Source organism: Panthera onca, chromosome D3, assembly GCF_046562875.1.
Source record: "Panthera onca isolate mPanOnc1 chromosome D3, mPanOnc1 haplotype 2, whole genome shotgun sequence".
Lineage (NCBI taxonomy): Eukaryota > Metazoa > Chordata > Mammalia > Carnivora > Felidae > Panthera > Panthera onca.
Genome location: NC_138350.1, coordinates 29,850,315 through 29,871,886, shown reverse-complemented (window position 1 = coordinate 29,871,886; position 21,572 = coordinate 29,850,315). Strand labels below are relative to the sequence as shown.

General features: G+C 39.1%; 1 long non-coding RNA gene across 1 annotated transcript in view; it reads left to right on the top strand.

The window, feature by feature from the left end:
* The window catches only part of LOC144613852 (uncharacterized), a 39,279-nt gene that overhangs the window by 14,332 nt on the left and 3,375 nt on the right, over positions 1 to 21,572 (top strand). The window contains exon 3 of the long non-coding RNA XR_013551301.2: positions 10,377 to 10,582. This is a non-coding gene — a long non-coding RNA (uncharacterized LOC144613852). The remainder of the gene's footprint in view (positions 1 to 10,376; positions 10,583 to 21,572) is intronic.

Sequence of the window (21,572 nt, the reverse complement as noted above, 5' to 3'; positions counted from 1 at the left end):
TGAGAGGCATACTGAAGGTGTTTGAGGAAGGAGAAGGAAGAGATCTCAGCTCCGACCTGACTCTGTTAACATATTCTGGTTTAGCATATCATCCTGGGCCTACAGAAGACAAAGGAAGGGATCCCAGTGGGGAACCAGCTATCTTCCCGTTCTAAATGCTGTTGTAAAGTTGTTGTCTAGCTCTAGTTCTGGGAACTTCCTCTCCTCTCCCTCCCTTTACCACATGTTTTCCTCCTCTTCGTCAGTCTGATCCCTTTTTGTTGTAAGTAATAGAAGCCCAGTGCAAACTATCTTAAGCAAAAGTGAATGTTATCAACTCATGAGACTTAAAAGTTCAGGACTTGAATGACTTCAAACAGTTCCATATAGATGCTCCACTGTTGGCTCTGTTTTTCTTTGTATTGTCCTCATCCTCCTCCACATCTGTCCATGTTCCAGGAAAGCTTGCCCCAGCAGCACTAGATTTTCATGATATTCACAGCCCTCAAACCAGAAGCCATTAGTCTCTCTCCTGGTATTCCTATAAAGGACCCTCATTGATTGATCTGGGTTATGTGTCCACTTGACTGGCAGCTGTGTAAGAATTATATGGACCATATAAGGTGCAATTACCAACAGAAAAGGTTTATGGGCAGATTTTAAATGTAACCCGTGTCCACTAGATCTTCCTAGGAAAGTATCAAGACTATAGCATGGCCCCAGGCCAATGTTCCCAATGCAGTAGGAACTACATTACTAAATGCAGTGAAAATGCACAGCTTATAATTATGGTTGAGGACTAGATCTAAGTCTGGAGATCTTCATCTTAGGAGGAAAGTCTCATGGAGAGAATTACATACGTGACCTGTTGTTACTCTCCAGTATTTCCTGTTCCTTTTAGCCGTTTACCTCTATGGGTGAGCCTAATGGTGGGCAGGTTGAATTCAGAAAAATTTCTGGACTCAGAGCCTCCTAACCTAAAATCGATAGCTCTCCCTCTCCTTCTCCCTTTCTCTGTCTCTCCCTCCATACCTCTTCCACCCAGTCACCAAATGTGACTGGATTTCCTTTGACCCACTGTATATGGTACTTGCTCAGAAGCCTGGAATGGAGGCATTCAACAGAAATCTTCAGTCTAAAATCTTTGTGCTCAAAGTGGGGCCTGGGGATGCTGCCTTGGACTGATGTGTGGTCATATAATTGTGCTGATAACAAAAGCTCTAGATATAGCTACTAGTGTTGACTTCCTTTAAGTTCCATCTCACAAAGTATAATGAGTGTTCTGTAGTGAGTGCCTGGGAGGATGGCTCTCACCATATCTGGAGATGAATATGTGAAGAGGAGAGTTCTTCTGGGTAAAAGATTCCTGGTGCCAGGTGTGGGAAGCTTCTGTAGAGCTCAACAGCATAATGCAAAGATGAATTATATACTCGTATATTTTACGCTTTCCAAGTCTATTTTATAAAAGCTCAACCCACTATATTAACATAATGACTGTGCTTTTCTTGTGGAAATCTTGGAAACAGACTAATAATACATTTTTCCACCTACTATGAAAACTAGGTCGCTTTAGTTCTGAGAGAATTGAATCTGGGTTATTGCAAGTCTCACACTGACATTTTCTATGCTATTTTGGACAGCATCCTCAGAATATTTAACATCTACTTTGACAGCAAAACGGTGGAAAGAAAGGTTCCAATTGATTGGTTATGAACCAAAAAGCAGAAGAAGAAGCCTGGCTTTTAAACACAATTTTTTAGCCTGTAAATCCCCTTATGGGTCTTAAGGAAATGAGACAGAGCGTATTCCATTAACCTCACCTCCAGAGTCAGAAGGGATGGCATTTTACCCTCTGACCACAACCGCCCATTATTCCAGATCACATGGTCATCACTTTCCAGCACTTTGAACTTCACTGGCTCTGACAAGTTCCTCACGCTCTATTCCTCCCAGTGCACCAGCCTCTCCTTTTACCATTCCAAACTTCGATTTCTCTCTTGTCAGCGGCCAGTCCCCCCACTTGTATTTTGGATTCCATCTTCCTGTTTTTTTCTCCAGTTCTTTATGGTATTGATAACTCCTTCTCTATCTTGTAACGTCAGTCTCTACTCACTGAATCCTCCTGGTAGCATTTAAATATGTTAAAGACTCCCTCATTAAAATAACTATATTTGGTTCTCATACACCGTTCGAGCTATCCTTCTGTATCTCTCTCCTCCACACTCAAACTCCTTCAGAGATGATTTGAAGTCACGGCATCCATTTTCTCACCTTCCACGTACTGCCCAATCCATTCCCATTTAGCCTCTGCCTCAACAGAAGTATTCTCAACACTTGTTGCTGAAGTCACCAGTTTTTAGATTCCACATATAAGTGAGATCATGCAGTATTTGTCTTTCTCTGACTTATTTCACTTAGCATAGTGCCCTCAAGTCTCATCCGTCATGGCAGAGGGAAAGGTTTGTTCCTTTTTATGGCTGAATAATTTTCCATTTTATACTTATCCCACATTTTCTTCATCCACTCATCCATTAATGGGTAGTTAGGTTGTTTCCATATCTCAGCTGTTATAAATAATGCTTCAATGAACAAGGGGGTGCATCTATCTTTTCAAATTACTGTTCTTGTTTTCTTCAGATAAATACCCAGAAGTGGAATTACTGGGTCATATGGTAGTTCTATTTTTAATTTTTAATTTTATTTTAATGCGGAATGCCAAATGCATACTGTTTTCCACAGCGACTGCACCAATGTACATTCCCACCAACAGTACACAGGGGTTCCCTTTTCTCCACATCTTCCCCAACATTTGTTATCTTTTGTCTTCTTGTTCGTAGCCATTCTAACAGATGTGAGATGATAGGTTTCTCACTGTGGCTTTGACTTGCATTTCCCTAGTGATGAGTGGTGTTGAACTTCTTTTCATGTACCTGTTGGTCATCTGTATGTCTTCTTTGGAAAAATGTCTGTTCAGTGCCTCTGTTCATTTTAAAATCAGATTATTTCTTGTTTTGTTTTATTATTGAGTTATATGAGATGTTTACGTATTTTGGATGTCCCCCCTGACTGCCCCAAGCCCTATTTGTACGTTCTCTTTTCACTGACTGGTACCACCGATCATTGAATGTGCTAGCTTATCTCTCATCCTATGTATCACTGAATTCTGAAATTTTTACCTCCTGAAAATCTTTTGAATTCTTCTGTCAGTTTCTACCCTAATCTGAGGGAGTACCTTTTTTTTTTTATGTGGTGTATTACCTTGACCTTAAAAGTGGCCTTCTTGCATGCCATCTGACCTTTACCCTGGCAGAATAACCCTTTCAAATATAAATCTGATTATACCACTCCTTAGATAAGACATTTCAGAAATTCCCCTGCACAACCTCTCTAGCCAGTGTCTCTCTTGACACAGAGCCTTCTCACATGCTGTTCCTTCTTTCTGGGTCACTCTTCTACCCCAACACTGCTTACCAAGGTGGCTTCTCTCTACCCACAATACAGGCTAAAGCTTCACCTCCTTGAGTCTGCCTTCCTGGACCTCACTGCATCTCTCTTTCTTGGCCCTTATCACCGACAATTTGACATTTGTTTTTATTACTGTTGTTAGCCAGTAATGCCTGTCTTCCCTACTGGACTCCAGCTCCACGAGGTCGTGCTTTAGGTCTGTTTTTGCCAATTATTATTACTGTAGTCCCAAACAAGAGAATATAAAAGGAGCTCAGTATTTATTAGATGAAAGATGGCTTATGTTACTTTACAACATATTTTTTCTATCTAAAAGAAAGCTGCGTGTCATTATTGTTTAGTTTGGGCTGTTTTGAGTGTCATTGTGAAATGACCAACAGAAATTTTGATGGGCAAACATGAAAGGGAGTGTAGCCGGCTATTGTGAATGTTCTTTTAGAGGAGGTTGTGGATATAGTAGCACAATTTCTCAAGTATCGATTGTTGTTTCCACTTTCTTTCCTCTATAGCCAAAGGAAAAAACATACTAAATGGAATAAGTTTATTTAGGACACTTTCAGATGAAGTCTCACACTATTCCTGGGATGGGCTACCATTATGGGATAGTTAACATGATCTAAGATCGGCTATGGATACGAGCAGTTGGTTTTCTTCCCTACACATTAGGAAACATGTTGAAGTTTCAAGGAGTGTTACCGGAAAAAAATCTTGTTGTTTGCCTACCTAAAAGTCATTCCTACCTTTTCTCTTGATGTAGAGCCTTTATTGCATTGCAGTGTGTGGTCCTAACTCATGTGACTTGAGAAGGATCATACTATCCACGTCCCGGGGAATAAATTCTAATTGATCTAAGCCAGTTCTTGTGATCCAATTTTGCTGGCCAGTTATTGAATCGGATGTGGGCATGCCACTGCATTTGTGCCCAGTGAGATGTGAGAAGTCTTCGGTTCTTGGAGGAAAGGCTCTTCACTCGTTATAAGAGGCACACGGATAAGCAGTCGCTTTCCTTCTCAATGCAGTTTTGTCTGAATGTGTTCCTGAGAAGGCTGCAGCCAGCTTGTGACATGAGAACTAGTCTGCGGATGAGAGGCATACCAAGTATGGCAGAGAGGAAAGATAGAAACACTGGGCCGCAGGCTAGTCCTCCTCACAGGTGTGACTGGGTAGACACACATTTTGCTGGACATGCACACACATAAAATCACATGTTTGTATATGTAAAGCACCGAACTTGGTAAAGCAGCTTGTGCTTCAGTTTCCTTCTACTGCTGCGTGCATATATGTACAAACTGTCCCCATCATGGAACAGAATCTAATAGTGCTGGGCTTCGGGAATAAAAGTGAAAATTAACCATTTTCATCAATTTCATTTACAGGTGAAAGAAAAATTGTGGAATGCCAAATGCTGAAACATTTCCCAGCCTGTCATGGTCTCTCCACTTTTAAGAACTTGGAGATGACATTGGTGGGGAGCCTGGGCGGTTCATTCGGTTAAGCATCTGACCCTTGATTGTGGCTCAGGTCATGATCTCACGGTTTTGTGAGATGGAGCTCCACGTCGGGCTCTGCGCTGGCAGTGCAGAGTCTGCTTGGAATTCTCTCTCTGCCTCTCTCTCTGTCCCTCCCTGCCCCTTAACCCCCTCCCCCGCAGCATGCCTGCTAGTTGTGCGTGCACTCTCTCCCTCCCTCTCTCTCAAAGTAAAGAAATAAACTTTAGAAAAAAATGAAGGAAAAAAAGAGAACTTGGAAGTTACATTGGGCCCACTTGGATAATCCAGGTTACTGTCCTTATTTTAAGGTCATCTGATTAGCAATCTTCATTCCATCTGCCACCTTAATTCCCTTTTTGTACATAACATAACAAACATATGGGCAAGTTCTGGGGATTAGGACATAGACCTATTTGGGTGTCACTCACATCCTTGCCATCTTAAAGATTTCTTCCGTTTTGAGTTTATTAAAAAATATATCCATTTGATTAACATTTGAGCACTTGTTATAGAAATGTAAACGAGACAGGGTCCCTGCATTTAAGGAGGTGATCATTTAGTGATTGCTTTCTCAGAAAATGTTATAATTCTTAGCATTGGATTTAATGATAAGAGAGGAATTATTCTAAAAAGCCTGGATGTTCTGTTCCAGATATTCTAGGTGTATGTATGTGTATGTATGGTTTTCATTTTATAGCAAAGTAACTGGAAGTGTACCGAGGTAAAGCTCCTCTTATCCAGGTGCACAGCTGGAGAGAAATGGAGACAGTATGTGAGCTGTGATTTTCTTGCTTGTCCAGTGGTTTTTCCTCTATATCAGTGAATGCTTTATGCATGAAGAATCCAGGTCTTGTTTTTGTTTTACAATCACTTACAGGCACGTAAAACAAAATAGGAGTGGGGCTTTTCCTGTTCTCACCGAATTTCAGCTGGGAACAGTAGGTGATTGAATCTTTACTGCATCCATAAAGTTCAGTGGCTGTCATTTCCAACAGTCTAAAGAGCATAAAGATTTCTCAAGTCTTCTTTGACATGCCTTGGGAATACATACATATGAGTGTATATGAGTATGTGAGTGGCCTTTTCTTCTCTTGGTGGAGAGACTAGTGCATGACTTTTGTCTTAAGAATTTCTATAGCAGAAGAAAAAAGAATTCTAAAGGCAGGACTTTGCCAGGAGTTATCTGTTAAAAAGGTAAAGAGGAAGGGCAGCAGAAAAACATACCATTTGGGAAGGAAGGATATGCGATTTCATGGATCAGTAGCTATTGCACAGAGGAGCTACCCTTGAGTGTGCTAGACAGGTCCCTCTCTGGAGGGCAGGGGACCTCAGTAGGAGTTTGTGTGGAGTGAACCACAAAAGGGATTTTAAAAGAAGCCAGCTGGAAGAGTATCTGTGTTGGGGGATACAAACACCCCACCAATGAGATCTAAGGGAAAGCTGACAATTAATGTGATTTTGCCCCTTCTTGGAGCCAGCAGCAGGATGGGGGTGGGGGAGGAGCAGAGGAGAGAAGAAAGACCAGACACAACCCTCTACCCCACTGCCCTCCCCAATTTCAGTGCCAGCATTTTCTTTTGTCTTCATGACCAACTTTGTGCTAAATGGTCCTCTAAAGGACAACTTTGCATTTTATTTTATTTATTTTTTTTTTTATGTTTATTTATTTTTGAGACAGAGAGAGACCGAGCATGAACGAGGGAGGGTCAGAGAGAGGGAGACACAGAATCCGAAACAGGCTCCAGGCTCTGAGCTGTCAGCACAGAGCCTGACGCGGGGCTCGAACTCATGGACCGTGAGATCATGACCTGAGCCGAAGTCGGCCGCTTAACCAACTGAGCCACCCAGGCGCCCCCAACTTTGCATTTTAAATGCATTGTATTTCAAACTCAGGTCTGTGGGTTTCTAAGTCTAAATTAGGCTCAAATTGTACCTTAGAGGTCAGGCTCCTGCCTTAGAAACTTTGTTATTCACGTGATTCCTCACTTCTTCATGATATTACTTTCAGTATAATAATTTGTATTTAAAAGGCTATATCCATTAGCATTTAAAAAAAACACAAGATGTCACATCCATAGTTTGAAATAAATAACCCTGACTTGGGGAGGCTCGTACCTTGACACGAGTATGTCAAGATCTGTGTCTCATAATTGTGAATAGACATAGCATGATCCTACACTTTGGGTTTTGTCATTTTGCTTTGGGGATTTGTTGCAGAGCTGGTCTCTGATCTTTAGGAAATAAAACGAGGTGTCACAGTAGATAAAACAATTTCTTCTCTTAGTGATGGGCACTGCTTCTGTCTACAGTGGCATTGGTCTGTTGAGATCCATGGCTGGAAATGGCCAGGAGAGGGGGTGATAAAGGGAGGAAAGCCCTTACGATCACCCTTATGTAGGATGACTACCTCTGCTCTTTTCAAAAGGCACAGACAGGGCTATCATCTTTGCATTTCTGAACAGGTACATGCAAATCTGGGATCTCTAAACTTCATTTGTAAGAGTAGCTAGGCAACTGCTTTCCCAGCACAACAGATCCCAGAATGAATGTAAAGTAATATACAGTACAACATATCCTAAGTTGAGCTTGGATCTTACATACGCACACTTTTATGCTGCCAACCATCAGTGATTTGAAGATTCTTCCTTTGGTCGGATGAGGATGCCTTGGCCAAACTGAGGCAAGTAGCCATTGTTGATTAGAGACTTTCAAAATCACCTATTCCTTCTAATGAATGGCAATGAGGACAAAGTGAGGAAAACACAGCATGTGATAAGGAGAGATTTACCCCAGAAAACCAATCTGCTGAAAAGTTTTTGGTCTCAAAACGCTATTACAGGAGTGAATCAACTGGAAGCAGAATTCGTATGAAGAAATAATGAAGCCTTTTCTCAGGGAACGGACAAAGTATTTCTCAACATTCCTGAAGTCACCTGAAACTGTCTGCATTTCACCACGTTTCAGCAAGAAAATAAGAAAGAGCTGTGGGGACAGTGGCCTGTTTTGCACATATTTGTCTGTGTGAGGATGAGAGAAGCCATCAGTTGTGTGGAAAATCTGTAAATGTTATTACAAAGGGTATTGAAATTATAGATTATATTTATTCATTACTGGTGAAGGAACTGGGTGACGCACTAGCTTTTTATTCATTTTATTACTAACAAATTGTTGGCAAAAGGCATCAATAATGTATTTCCTTTTAAGCACCAGAGAGAGTATTGAAATAAAAGGAAGTTGTTGTTTATTTTTAAAGGTACCAAATTTCCTTTCCAGAAATATTATGAGCTTCATTTGAAATAGTATTGATAATGGAGGAAATGAACTATATTTCTTGGTCAGCAGTCTGAAAAATTCCTAAAACCTTGTCCCGTCTTTGACTCTTGAACCCAGCAGCAGTAGTGTGCTCACAGAATTTCCATTAGAGTTGATGAAAGATACAGGTGCGCTTTTAGAGGGAACGATAACTGGTGGCCTGTTATATAAATAACATTGTAAAAGACTGCTTTAGAGATATAAGCAGTATGTGTAGAAGACAAAAACTGAGAAAAAAGTCTGTGTTTGTCTGTGTAGGTGTATATTTGTATGATTTCATTAGTTGTCTAGCTCAGAGATTACCTATTGAGAAAATAATCGTGGGGAAAATAGCTCAATACAAAGAGAAAAATGGAAAGTAAAACCTTAAAGGATTAATATATTTGGGAATCTGGTTTGCAATCCCGTGTGTGTGTGTGTGTGTGTGTGTGTGTGTGTGCGTGTGTGAAAGAGAGAGAGAGAGAGAGAGAAAATAATGCTGCTACCTCTCTTGGTAACATCTATTCAAAAACTACGCATACCTACTAAGGGTGTTTTAGGCTCAACCAGCTCTATGCCAAATATCTGTTTCTTCAATAAATGACCTAAAAAAAAACCTCAATAGCTCTATCATGGCTTGCAATTGATTCTTGGCTCAAGATTTTGTTGGCTTTAGGTTTTTATTGATGAGTTGTGTGTTTTTCCTATTAACACTTCTTTTATGATTTCCGTAGCAGTTTAACACCTGGAATATAGTTTTTATTTTGGAGGAGGAAAACTTATTTATTTCATTTTATTAATTTTTTTCAAGATCTTTTAACATCATGACCTTAATGATTTTCCCCATTATTTTCTTGATGACAGTTATTATTTGAATGAATTGACTGTCATATGGGCTCCACCGACCTGAAACTTTAAGTGTGTGTTTTATTTTGTTGGACCAACATTAGAACAGAGGATGAAAAAAAATTGTACCATTCTGAACCCCTTAAGAAAGGCTCTGGACATTTGACATGTCTGTACAAAACATAATCTCCTATTTTGCCTGAAAGCATATATCAGTGCTTTTTCGCTATATTTCTGTCTTGCTAGATACTGAATTTTGTATATCTCTGAAGTCAGTCTACCTCCACATGCTTTGTTGTGTCTGATATGCTGATTTTCCACAAAAGTTTAGGGGACAGATATTGCACTGGACTTGAGAAAAATGTACCTTTGTTTGGATTTTGTTGTGTCACATTATGGCATTCCCTTTTCTCTTCTACTTTCAAAAAGGTAGTCGTCCATAAAACAAATGTAACAATTCCTGCATTTACTAGAGTATTCTACACACCAGAGTGTGTTGAAGATCTTGAGGGCTTGGCTGGAGTGTCCAGTGAGTGAAGAATTTTGTTATGGCAAAATAATGAGGTGTGGGCTTTTTATTATGGAGTCCCCCTGGAATGTCAGTTCTATTTGATTGTTTTTCTACTTAAAACCTTAGAGTGAACTCTTAAATCTAATAAATTCTGCTAAAATAAAGTACATACTTTATAATTCAAAATCAGTTTTCTTGTTGATATCCAGAAAGTTGATGCTGATCCCAAGCCATCTTAGAAAAAGGAATAAAACAATAATCATGATTGATACTATGTAGGAGTACTGCACTTACTTTACCTAAATTTACTTTCCAGGTTAATGTATGTTAATATACTTATAAGAATCAGCCTAGTTTGGTCATATACCACTGTGGCAATTTCCTGCCCCGCCCACCAACACATGTGTATGCATGCGTGGACACTAACTTGTGGGTGCAAGTACACACAAATTCTTCTTTAGTGATGAGGTCTCACGTTATTTTGCTGGACTTCATGGTAATTGCTGTGAGGTTTCTCGATGATGGTCACCTCCTAACTTCCTATCTTGTGTGTTTTCTTCCTCAGCCACTAGTACGTAAATTCCATGGGGCTAGCGACTTCTGTTTATTTCGTACCTTGCTTACAGTCTGTGCCCAGAGGAGTGTGTGCCACAATGCAAATGCTCAAAAAGTACTTGTGAAGTGAGAGAACTGATGGCACACTTTTAACACCAGAATGGAGGCTTATTATTACTGTTGTCAAAAAGAAAGAAGTGTTAACATCCACCTCTTTTCTACCCTCCCTCTTTTCGTAGGGTAATCTGTGAGACTGTTCTTCCTATCAGGACCAAAATGGCTAACAAGAAATGTGGTTTTAATGGCTCTTCCTGGATTCTGACTCCATTTGCCAATCCGTGCCCTGCCTCTTGAAGAAATTCTGGGCTGAAGGATTGTGTCTCAAGGCATCATCCAGGAAGTGTGAAGATGATGAGACCTACAGTAATTCCAGTGTGTGATTCAGGTCAGATGCCCTCGAGAAAATCTTGAACTTTAGAATTCTTAAAGCCTTTTTGTTTTCATAGAACATCATATATTCTTTTCAATTATTTATGCAAAAGAGGAAAAGAATGCTAATATTCTCTATTGATATTAGAAAAACAGTAAAATCATTTTAAACCTACAATTTCCAGGAATATCAGCTCTTCTCTGCACAGCATCAGATAATAAGTATTTTATTACATGGTATTTTCAAGGTATGTGTATATATATATGTATATATATACACACACACACACACACACACATAAAACAATAACAGATATCATTTATGAATTTAATATCAAATCAAAATAATTATAAATGCTTATATGTTCTTCATTATAAGTATAGCTGTGTTGTGATTTATTCTCTCTCTTTTTAGATACTCTCAGCTGATACCTAAATTTTTTTTTAAATTTTTTAAATGTTTATTTACTTTTGAGACAGAAAGAGAGAGAGAGAGTGCATGAGTGGCAGAGGAGCAAAGAGAGAGAGAGAGATACACAGAATCTGAGGCAGGCTCCAGGCTCTGAGCTGTCAGCACAGAGCTCAATGCGGGGCTCAAACCCATGAAATCATGACCTAACCTAAAGTCAAACGCTCAATGAACTGAGCCACCCAGGCGCCCCTATTTTTTTTTTAATTTTTAAGTAACCTCTGCACCCAATTGGGACTTGAACTCACAACCTGAATCAACTGATCATATGCTTTACCAAGCATGGTAAAGTGCCAGTCAAGTGCCCCTGTAGTTTTTTTATATGGTCAACAAATTCTTTAACTTTAGGCGGTATGACCATGTACTTTGACGAACACTAACTAACAAAGTTATACTTATATCACCCCCAAGATCTTTCTCCATAAAGAAAAGGAAAAAAGTAGGGTGGGGGAGGCAAGAATAGAGGTTGAGAGTCATACTGTTTTGCAGATTTGCAGCATAAAAGGATATTATTTACAGTGGTGACTTATTCTTTGAAATTTGAAGACAAAAATGTTATATGGAAGAACTTTTCTGAACTTTCCAGGCAATTGGCATAGTATATACATCAGTCTCTCTTGCAATTTCCTTGGAAACCTATTTGTTAAAGCAGAGTCCTTCTGTTGTTATTTTAGAAGGTGTAAGAGCCAATCAAGGGGATTATAAGATCTTTTTTTAAAATATTACATTGTTATTAATTTATCAAGAGAGAGTAAAGGGATTTCCCAGATATGTTGAAGTCCTATATTACTTCAAAGCTTACTTCAAGGAGACGAACTAGAGTGAGCCCAAACTGGAAACTTCGATAGCAAAATGAATGACATAAATAGGAAAAAGAATAGGAGGCTTCTATTTCCAGCTCCAATGAGATAATTGAGAGAAAGATGGTCTTCTTATTCTAAATGGTGGGACAAAATGTGTTGAGCCACTGTTTTCAGAAATTGGACAACAAACAGTGGAGAACTGTGATCTCTGGAAAAAAAGAACAATGAGGTGAAGCATAGAACCATTCTGACCTTCTTCTTGGAGACATTTCCCAGACTGCAGCTCAGGAAGGAGAAACTAGGCAAAGCACAGCATTTTCTCTAAGCTGAGGAGACCAAGCTGAATTAAGGGGGAATGAGGTGGCCGGAAGATGTGAAGCTGAGTGCCAGAGAGGAGGAAACTATGGAAATAAAGTGCTTCAGAAATGTGCACAGGGTTCCCTTCAGTTTGTCTTTAAATACTCAGTCATAGATTTGGAGGAGGAACTTCCATGCAGTCAGGCAAAGCCTGTCTGGAGTCCTTTATTAAATACTTAATCACACATGCATGGGATAAAACTCCATGAGCAAAACAGAATTAGAGAAATATATGCCAAAAAGTTGCCAGAGCTCATTCAGAGCTGGGAGATGTTTAAGTTTTGACCAGTCAGACTGCAGAGTCCCCATTGACCACTTGGGGCTTTCAGTAGGAATTCCAGAGAGTTTTGCCTAATACTATGGCACAACTAGCCCTGGACTAAAGACTATTCTAGACTTGCCGTAACAAGGCTTAAAAACAAGTCTTGAAAGGATCAACCTGGTATAAATTACTTCCTGTCAGATCAAAGTCCAGTAGTATTTAAAGGAAGCCAAAAAATCTAGTACTCAACATATATACACTCCCAAGGTCCAGCATCCAATAAAAAATTACTAGGCATGCAAAGAAGGAAAATATGACCCATAGCTATGGTAAAAATCAACAAATAGTAAATAGTAGCCAGAATCAATGATGGCTCTCAAGTATCATCACCTCCTGATATTCACACTCTTTAGTCTCCTTGCACATTGAGTTAGAATTAGTTGTTACAGCCAGTAGGGTGCATTAGAGGTGCTCTTGTGTGACATTCTAGGCTAGCACAATTGGATCCCTTGTTCTGGGAGAAGCCAGATGCTACATCACAAGCAGCCCTGTGATGAGGGCCACATGTAGAGGAACTGAGGCCTCTCCCAAATAGGCAGCCCAACTTGCCAGCCACATGAGTTAGCCACCTTGAATTTCCAGTCAAGCCTTCAGATATACATGTCCCCAGATGACCTCTGACTAAATCTCATGAGAACTGCAAGATAGTATATCTAATCAAAGCCATTCCCCAATTCCTTAACCACAGAAAATATGAAAGACAATAAATGTGATTATGTTTTATGCCACTAAGTTTGGGGGTAATTTGTTAGGGGATAATAGGGGACTAGTATAGACATTGGTACTGCTAGTATAACAGAACCCAAAAAATGTAGAGGTAACTTTGGGACTGAGCAAGTAGGGACAAACTAGAACATCTTTTTTAAAAAAACTTTCATTAATATTACAAAAAAAATTTTTTAAGTTTATTTGTTTTGAGAGAGAAAGTGAGCAGGGGAGGGACAGAGAGAGAGAGAGGGAGGGAGAGAGAATCCCAAGCAGGTTCTGCACTGTCACCACAGAGCCCAATGTGGGGCTTTAACCCACAAACCATAAGATCATGACCTAAGCTGAAATCAAGAATTGGACACTTAACCGACTGAGCCACCCAGGCGCCTCATAAGCTAGAACGTGTTAAGGAGACTTTTAGTGAAAGGCAAAAGGCCTTGGAATTGCTATCATCAACCCTGTGGCCCTCAAGGAGGTTGCCACAGAGGCCATAAGGTAAGTGAGAAGAATATTATTGGAGACTGGTGAAAAGAAAATCCCTGCTCTGTGGTGGCAAAAAGTTGAGAGGCACTGTTCCATGGGGTATCATGAAAACTAGAAAAGACACTGACTGGATGATTAAACTAAGAATCTTTTTTTTTTTTTAACTTTTTAAAATGTTTTATTTTTGAGAGAGTGAGTGGGAGTGGGGGAGGGACAGAGAGAGACAGGGACAGAAGATCTGAAGCAGACTCTGTGCTGACAGCAGCAAGCCCATGCAGGGCTTGAGCTCACGAACTGAGAGATCATGACCTGAGCAGAAGTTGGACACTCAACTGACTAAGCCAGCCAGGTGCCCCAAACTAAGAATCCTCTTGAGCAGATTGTTGAAGGTGCGGTTTATTGCACAATGTAAAGTAAAGAGAGAGAGAGAGAGAAGTTGTTAAACACGAGAAACTGTAGGTTTGAAGGTTCTTCAAACAGCATCTTCAAATAGCTAACAATGCTAATATTAAGAAATGGCTCCAGGAAAAGATCAAATCCAAGGAACTGTTATGAAAGAATGGTCTAAAGATGAAACCAGGCATGCAGGGGAGGGATGTCATCAAGATGGCAACACAGATCGTTCCCAATTTCAGTCACCATTTGAAAATCCCACAGCATGGGGGTAGGGTTGAAGCACCCCCCTACAACACAGAGACTGAAAAGGATCACATTAGCAGGGTAAGAGGAGCAGCTATGCTCAGATTGCACAGGCTAGCACAGCACTGCACTGAGAGGCACCTCACCCCAACCCGGACCTACAGTTTTTCCACTGGGGAAAAAAGAACCCAAGCTGAACATCCAGCTCTCCCAGCACCGTGGAATGCTTTCTGGGAGGCCCACGTGGGTCTTAATCTCATAAGGATCATAGGGAAAATCTGTGAGGCTTGATCCCTGGGGATCATATTGAGATGGAGGAGTGGGGGTGGGGTTTACAGCAACCAGTGTTCAGAGCTTGGCTGACAGCATTCTTCCCTGGAGGAGCAACCAAGTAGAGATGGTAGCCAGGGGCTCTGACCATCTGCTGAGATGAGCTGGTGGCCCAGTCTGGTTGGGGATTTAGGTCCACAGCAAATAAGCCATACACATCTTGGAGCCTGTTCAATACTCATGCCTTGGCAGGGAATCCGGCTCAAAGCCCTGCCTAATATTCCCACCTGCCAGAACAGGAAGCCTAACCAGATTACCGGGGAAGCTGCACAGACAATCCTACAGCCCCATATATACATAGTAGGAGTTGCACAGAGAGCCCAGCCAGTGGTTTTGCCAACCTACAGAGCTGAGTCACTTGTCTGTCGGGTCAGGGAACTTGGTGGGGAGTGCTTCCTGATTCCAATACCCATCCAGTCATACCAGTCTTGGAGAGCCTGTTCTACCACTACACCCAGGCAAGGAAGTTAATTCAAAGCCTGTGTACTGCAGATTATAGCCCAGTCCCACATCACTAGGACACCTAATCAGAGAACCTTGAGAAGCTGTGTAACCCCTCCTACATTGTGCTCCAGGCCAGGAGCCAGCTTAGCAAGGTGGAGAGGAGAAGGATATGTGGTTGGAGAGGCCTGGAAATTTTTTAAATGGTTTATCCTAGTAATTTTAACAGCTTTTTAAAAATATTTATTTATTTATTTATTTATTTATTTTTAAATGTTTATTTTGAGAGAGAGTGAGCAGGGGAGGGGCAGAGAGAGAGAGAGAGGGTGAGAGAGAATCCTGAGCAGGCTTCACATGGAGCCCAACACAGGGCTTGATCCCACAACGGTGAGATCACCTGAGCAGAAATCAAGGGTTGGAAGCTTAAACAACTGAGCCACCCAGGCTACCCTGCTGGTTTTATTTTTAAATTATTGCTTAGAATCATCATATTTCCTCTTTGGGTGAACTATCATCTTTTATTTTTTAAAAAAGCATAGGCTTTGTTATTTATTTTTTTAAGTTTATTTATTTTGAGAGAGAGAGAGATAGAGAGCAGGCAGGGGAGGGGCAGAGAGAGAGGGAGACAGAGAATCCCAAGCAGGTTCCAGGCCATGAGCGCACTGGAGCTCACAAACTGTGAGATCATGACCCGAGTCGAAACCAAGAGTTGTAAGGTTAACTGACTGACCTACCTAGGTGCTCCTGGGTGAACTATCACCTTATGTGTTTTTCTGGTTTACCTTTGGGGCTGTTGGGTTTTCTTCTTCATTTATGGGAACCATTCATATATTAAAGAAGTGATCACTTTTACCTGTGGTTTGAGTCATGAGCTCTTCCCTCCACCTACTTACCCCTGCCAACTTGCTGGTTACCTTGGTGTATGTTTCTAGGTGAATTAATTGTTTTGGTTTCATGAGTTCTACATTTTGTGTCATAATACAAAGACTTTTCCCTTTGATTATAATTATCTACTTAAAAAAATTTTAATAACCATCTGGAATTTGTTTTAGTATAATGTAAGAGGTTAAGAATCAATGACATTGAGTGCTTGCTGTCAACCAAAAATTGTGCTATCTTTCTATGATAAGGAATGGCAGTTGAAACATGGCTGCCCAATTTAACGACTGCATTTTCTAGTCCCTTTGACCTACATGTGTAGACATGTAGTCTGTAATCAACTACAGAATATAAGTGGAGGTGATGTGTGTCACCTACAGGTCAAGACCTTTAAGAGGCTCTCTGTTCCATCTGCCATCTAGACACACAACAGAGGAGTCTATTTAAATTGTGACACCATATGTTGGCAGGAATCTGGGTCCCTGAACCACCATGATCAGGATAGCTACTCACTGATGAGGAACATCCACTGTGACTGGTACATGAGTGACAAATATACTTCCACTGGGATAAGCCACTAAAGTGTTGGAACCTATTATTAAAGTGGTTAGTATGGCTTTACCAATAAGGCATCCAATGAAGAGATAGCTGACCCTGACCACTCATGTCTGAGCTCACTTTGTTTTATTCAGTGAGTACTCTGCCAACTTCCAGTGAAAGGGAAGTGTTAGTTACACAGCATTTGTAAAGGCTCTGGAAGGGAGGTAGTTTAACTTTCAGAGTTAACTACATGTTAAAGTGAGAATTCTATTTATTGCTCCTGTGTCATCCACATCACTAGACCATACGTGGCAGAATCTGAAAGCAAAAAGCAGAGGTATATCAAACCAATCCAGGCTTATTTTAATTGAACTGTTAGTGTTAATACTTCATTTAAAATAAGACATCCAAATTTAAATTAGGTGGCATACCAAGACAACAGTGGAAAGCCAGTTTTTGGCTGCTGGAGATAGAGTTAACAATCACATAGGCAAATTAATAATGACCTATACTCAGCAAAATAGGTTTCATTTGTAAATGTGAATGGATAACCAAAGATTACATCTGAGGAATACATGCAGAAGGAACAAGGTGAGCTGATAAAATATGTAAAGTAAATGAACGACAAATAGTTGGTGATTAAGCTGAGGTTGAATTTAAAAATATTCAAGCATGACAGTATGTACTTTTTCCTCTCAGCTGTCCACCATCAGCCAGATGTTACAAATGTTTGACTCTTTGAAAAACTACTTTGAAAATCAATCTAGCACCCTACAACGGTGTTGAACTAGTTTGTGAGTGAGTCCACCATTTGTTCTTGTTGCAATTTGTTCAAAATTCGTTGTGAATCTTTAATTAAATGTTCAATGAAGGGAACACCAAAGAAACTTAAAGTTTTGAAGCCTTTAGCAAACTGGAATTATTGGAAACGAAGTGTGTGAATAGGAAGCCATTGAATTTATCACTACAAAAATAAGGAAGGAAAGGAACAAATCAAACAAGGAGAGCTCAGACAGTGTACCTGATTTAATTTTGCAATTTTATAATTGTACATTGTAATTTCTTAAGTTGGGAAAAGAATTTTTTGATGATCTTCAATTTTGGAGAAAAATTTACATTCTGTAATGAATGGAATTAAATGGAAAAGACTTATTATTTTACAACATCTCCAACTGGTTTGCCAAACATTCAAGATAATCAGAAATAGAGACATCTTATTTGATGAATGTTTTGTAATAAAATATTTGTCAAAGAATGGCAATCTCAATGAAATAAAAAAGGACAGTAACGATGAACATATATTGACTGAAATATTCCAATATTTCCATACACAAAGGCATAATCAATAACCTTCACATAGCAGAATTTTTCTGAGCTTACCAGGAATCTCACCATATGTAGAAAGACTATTTTTTCAATACAATATGGGCTACAGAGAAAAGTCTGTTGAAGGTGTCAACAAATTTATTAGTGATGAAGTGCAAACTTGAAGAACATTACATTATTATGTACCAACTAAAAATAACAAGAACGTATTTGTAATTAGAGTCCCAGAAGGAGAAGGGACAATGTGACAGAGAAACATTTGAAGAAATAAAGGCTAAAGTATTTCCAAATATGATGGAAAACATCAAGCTACAGGTCTTAAAAACTCAAGATACCCAAGAAGGCTGAATAGGAAAAACATTACACACAACCACATCATAGTAAAATTGCTGAAAAACAACAATAAAGGAAAAATCTTAAAAACAGCTAGTGAAAAAAGACATATTCCATATGAACAATGTAACAATGGAAGCTGAATTCTAATCAAGAAGACAATACAATGACATTTTTTTTAAATTTTTTTTTAGCATTTATTTATTTTTGAGACAGAGAGAGACAGAGCATGAACAGGGGAGGGTCAGAGAGAGAGAGAGACACACAGAATCTGAAACGGGCTCTGGGCTCTGAGCTGTCAGCACAGAGCCCGACTCGGGGCTCGAACTCACGGACCGCGAGATCATGACCTGAGCCGAAGTCGGACGCTTAACCGACTGAGCCACCCAGGTGCCTCTACAATGACATTTTTAAAGTGCTGAAGAAACCCTGAAATTCTATATCCAGTTAAAGAATTCTTTAAAAAAAAAAAAAAAAAAAAAAAACTAAAGAGAAAGCAAAGGCATTGTTTGTTCCATGACCAAAGAAGAAATCACAAAAGAAATGGAAACTTATCTTGAAAAGAAATGTTGAAAAACACCTATCCTATAAAAATTTGTGCATACAGTTAAAATGGTAGTTACAAAGAAATTTATAGTATTAAATGTTTTCTTAAATATTTCAAATCAGTGATTTAACTTACTACCTTTAAGAGCTGGAAAATTAAGAGAAAATTAAACTTAAAGTAGAAAACAAGGAGGAACATGGGGCTCCTGGCTGGCTCAGTTGGTAGAGCATGCAACTTTTGATCTTGGGATCAAGAATTCAAGTGCAGCATAGGGCAAGGAGCTTACTTTAAAATAAATAAATAAATAAGGAAACCAGAGGAGAACAAAAAGAAGAAGCCAATGAAGTAGCAAACAGAAAGATAATAGAGGAAATCAATAAAGCCAAAAGATGGTTCTTGGAAAAATTTAATAAAATTGAGAATCCCTCTATCAAGAAACAGAAGGTGGGGGGCGCCCTGGGTGGCTTAGTTGGTTGAGCATCCTGATTTTGGCTCAGGTCATGATCCTGGGGTCGTGGAATGGAGCCCTACTTTGGGTTCCATGTTGAATGCAGAGTGTGGGGCCTGCTTAGGATTCTCTCTCTCTTTCCCTCTGCTCCTCTCCCCTGCTCACTCTCTCTCTCTCTCTCTAAATAAAAATAATTTAAAAAAAAGAAATAGAAGGGATATAATACAAATTAGCAGTATCAAGAGTTACACAGGGGACATCACTAGAGACATTAAAATGATAATAAGAAAATAATCATTTGGCCACTTAATAAAAAGTGGTCATTAAAACATACCAAAACTGATCCAAGAAGAAAACATCTGAATGCCCTTATATTTGTTAAAGAAAGTAAATTTTATTTTATTTACTTATTAGAAATTTTTTAAATGTTTTATTTATTTTTGAGAGAGAGAAAAAGAAAGAGAGAGATAGAGTGTGAGTGGGGGATGGGCAGGGAGAGAGGGAGACACAGAATCTGAAGCAGGCTTCAGGCTCCTAGCTGTCAACACAGAGTCCCACGTGGGGCTCGAACTCACAAACCATGAGATCATGACCTGAGGCCGAAGTCAGACCCTTAACAGACTGAGCCACCCAGCCACCCCCAAAAAAGTAAATTTTAAATAAGAAACTTTTCTAGGAAAACTCTGTGCCCAGATGATTTCACTGGTGAATTCTACCAAACATTTAAGTAAGAAATTGTACCAACCATATGTCATATATTTCAGAAAATAGAAGAGCAATATTTTCCAGCTCATTTCCTGAAGGCAGCATAACCCTGATACCAAAACCTGAGGAAGACATTACAAGAAAAGGGAATTGTAGACCAATATCCCTCATGATCATAGGAACAAATATCACTGACAACATATGAACAACACAAAGACAGCAACATATGAAAATAATAATATGCCATGACCAAATGTAAGTCAACTTAGGAATGCAAAATGGTGTAATATTAAAAATTCATTCAACATAAATTGCCACCTTCACAGATTAAAATTAAAAAATGACAAGATAATCTTCACAGATGGACAAAAATTATTTGACAAAATTCAATACCTATTCATGGTAAAACATCTCAGCAAACTAGGACTAGAAAGGACCTTCCTCAAACTGATAGAAATAACTATGAAATATCTCCAGGTAATCATCATATTTAGTGATGAAATGTTGAACATTTCCTGTAGAGTTGGGAACAAGGCAGTGAGATGTGGCCTTTAGAATGTTTTCCCACCTTTTACTGGATGTTTTAAGCAGTAAGCCAAGTAAGAGAGAAAGATTATATTGGAAGAAATAAAATGGCCTTTCTGTGACCTTTACATAATTGCACAGATAAAAACTACAGAAACTACAAAGATCCACACAAACTAATAAATGAACCTAAGGAGGTTACACATATAAGGTACAAAAATCCATTACATACAAAACTCCATTGTATTTTTATGTAGTAGTAAAAGCAAAATGGAAAAGGAATTTATTTACAATGCCATAAAGATAAAAATATTTGGAAGTAAATCTACCTAAATCTGTAAGATATTCCTGAGAGAAATTAAAGAAGACATAAATAAATGGAGAGATAAACCATGTTCACAGATTAGAATATTGCAAATGGCTAAGATACCTGTTTTCCCCAAATTGATCTGTAGATTCACCATAACCCAATCATGAACCCAGAAGGCTTTCTGGTAAATTGACAAGTGATTCTAAAATGAGTATCTAAATGGGAAGAACCTAGAATAGCCAAAGCAATCTGGAAAAGAAAAATGCTGGATAAATTATACAACCTGACTTCAAGAATTAATATAAAACTTCAGTAATCAAGGCACTGTGGCATTGGCTTTAGAACAGAGAAACAGATCAATGCACAGAAACAGAGCCACACACAAATTGTCAATTGATTCTTTGACAGAGGTCCCAAATTAATCCTGTGCTGAAAATGTAGTCTTTTTACTAATGATGCTAGGACAACTGGATGGATAATTATTATGGGAACATAATGAATTTTATCCACACTTCTCAACAAATATAGATCTGTGGATCATAGACCCAAATGTAAAATTAAACTATTAGCCTTGAGAAGAAAACATGGATGGATTTTTTTGTGATCTTAGAATAGGCAAAGACTTCTTAGGGAGGACACAGAAAACACTAGCCAAAAAAAATATAAATTTGATTTCAAAACTTCAAAAACTTCAGTTTGTCAAAATACACCATTAAGAAAAGGCATACAAAGCCCCACACTGGGAGGATTAATAATAAGTTGTACTTTTACATAATAATGATATAGGAAGTATAATGAAATTAATATTCCATTTATATTATAATATATAAAATACTTGAAT